Genomic DNA, 2,343 nt, shown 5'->3' on the forward strand with positions numbered 1-2,343 from the left:
TAACTGTGGATTAAGGAAATGAATAAATAATACATCTAAACCCCATTTCATGTGTGGACACACCTTGTTACCCATGTGCTTCCCCACTCTATGCATTTTCCACAGCAAACACCTCCTCCTGGCTCCTAGCCCTCTTCAGAGCCATCCCACCCTCACTTTCTGTGAGCTCAAGGATTACGAACTAATCCTAATATATTTGCCTGAGCAAAACCTAATTAGGAAGGTAAATCTGAAAAAAATAAAAGGTAATACAATATAAAAACCCAAGGAGTGTGCCCCCTACCCCTCAGAGCAGAAGAAAAGGTGGTTTGTACTCCCTCATTCTGCAGTGTCTCTCCCTCAGCTTACAGAGAAGACAGGTCTCCTCTCTCCACAAGGCAAGGTCAAAGGAGGATAATTTGTTTAAAAAGGCAGCTGGGTCTGGGATCCCGCTGTGGAAGGGGCCTTGGGTGGGGGAGGGGGGAGCACTTGACCTGTCTTCCTGCTTCCAGGGCTGGGAATTTCGGATCCACGGGAGGCTCTAACGAATGGTTAGATATTTTTATTGCAAGAGGTGAAAATCCAATTCCAAGTGACTTTTAAAAAAAGAAAGGTAGGGGTGTGTGTGTGTGTGTGTGTGTGTGTGCATGCGCGCGCGTGCACGCACGCACATGCACACACACGCAGCATTCATTGGCTCATGTCACTGAAAGTCCAGAAGTAAGTAGGACTGGCAGAATACAGTGACTTAAAGATCTCTCCATTACCCCTCTGTCCTTCTTACTGCAAACAGGCTGTCCCCAAACAGTGACGCCACCCCCTGACACCCAGTTTCTAATCTCCTCTCTCTGGAGCCAATAGCGGGCAGCGGCTCTTTTCTAGTCTATGGAGTGGCAGTTATTGGACCTGATTGGCCTCTCTTTGGCCACATGGACATTCATGAGCCAATCACATGGTCAGAAGGGTTTGATACTCTGATTGGTCAGCTGTGAGTCACATGTTCCATGGCTTCAGGGGTATCTTCCGTGCCACTTAACGTCCAAGACCTAACCTGAGGGAAGATGTTGTTCCCCAGAGAAAGGTGAGCAGAGTGTGCTTGATCCCATTAAGGAGAATGGAGGCTGCACAAGCAATGGGAGACGTCCACTATTAATTTGAATAATGAAGAGGAGAGGGAGGGTTTTAAGTTCTCTGGGCAGGGCGGATAAGGACTGGAGAGTGAAAGAAGCAACTTGTGCTGGAATGGAACCTAGGAGCTGGGTTGAGTACAGAAAGGACTTTCCAAATGCAGACCCATCGGTATCAGGGGTTAGGCTCCATGGACACATGCTCAGGTGCTCCTGGAGGCCCCAGATGGTGTTGAAGGGCCTGAGCTGGCTGTTGAAAGAAGCACCTGAAAATCCTCACTTTGGGGACACCAAAGTGATGTATTATTAGCCTTATGTTCCGCTTTGTAGGGGGAATAACATTATGCAAAAGGGGAAAAGAGAAGAGGAAGCAGCAGACAGACCATCTGATGGCCAGGAGCTGAGAAGTTGTTACTGTGCATCCCCCCAAAACCCAAACCAACTTTGGGTCTCCTGGGGCAGCTGAGCTTATTTTAAAAAAGCATCATGGTAGAGCAGAGAGCTGCCCTAGGCCTCCAGGAACTGGGATTGGCTAAGTTGAGCAGTAGCCCAACCTGGGGCAGCTTTCAAGGGTTGGTCTTCTAAGGATCACTTTTAATTCAGTTCAGGGCGTTCACCAGGCATCTAGTGTGTGCAGGACATGGGCTGTGTCTTGCAGAATCAATGGACAAGAAAAACTTCGAATGGCCTCTGAACCTCCGGTCTGGCCAGTTGCTGCCACGGCATCATCACTCTGTCTCCCGATCCGTCTCCACAGCGAGAGCCCCTGCAAGAGCAGAGATCTCACCCATTCCTCTGGAGGCCTCGTGCCTGACCCAGGGTCCTGCATATAGGACCACTCCATTCATTGTAATGGATGAGCAAATGAATGTTTCTCGATAATAATGGACATAATAAAGAGGATTGCCATCTATCGAGCACATTTATATGCCAAGTAGTTAAGAATCCTATCAACCCAGGGGCACCTGGGTGGCTCAGTTGGTTAAGCGTCTGACTCTTGGTTTCAGCTCAGATTATGGTCTCAGGGTTGTGAGGTCGAGCTCCACACTCAGCGTGGAGCTTGTTTGAGATTCTCTCTCTTCCTTTCTCTCTGCCCCTCCCCCACTTGCGTAAGCCTTTGCTCTCTCCTTAAAAATAAATAAGTAAATAAATAAATAAATCTCCATTCTAAAAAACTTTTTTAAAAAAGAATCCTTATCAACCCAGTGGTCACCCTTCCTACTAACTTATTTGTTGA

The 2,343-nt window shown here is 47.8% G+C and overlaps 1 long non-coding RNA gene across 2 annotated transcripts; it reads left to right on the plus strand.

Moving 5' to 3' along the window:
* The first annotated feature begins 987 nt into the window (after nt 1–987).
* Nucleotides 988–2,019, plus strand: LOC123578396. 2 transcript variants are annotated; one of them, XR_006702363.1, is made up of 2 exons: nt 988–1,060; nt 1,765–2,019. It is a non-coding gene; the product is annotated as an uncharacterized LOC123578396 (long non-coding RNA). The 2 variants fall into 2 exon arrangements; XR_006702362.1 differs by having other exon boundaries at nt 1,000–1,060; nt 1,710–2,019.
* Nucleotides 2,020–2,343: the final 324 nt, after the last annotated feature.

This window comes from Leopardus geoffroyi, chromosome E2 (assembly GCF_018350155.1).
Source record: "Leopardus geoffroyi isolate Oge1 chromosome E2, O.geoffroyi_Oge1_pat1.0, whole genome shotgun sequence".
In the NCBI taxonomy this organism is placed as follows: Eukaryota; Metazoa; Chordata; class Mammalia; order Carnivora; family Felidae; genus Leopardus; species Leopardus geoffroyi.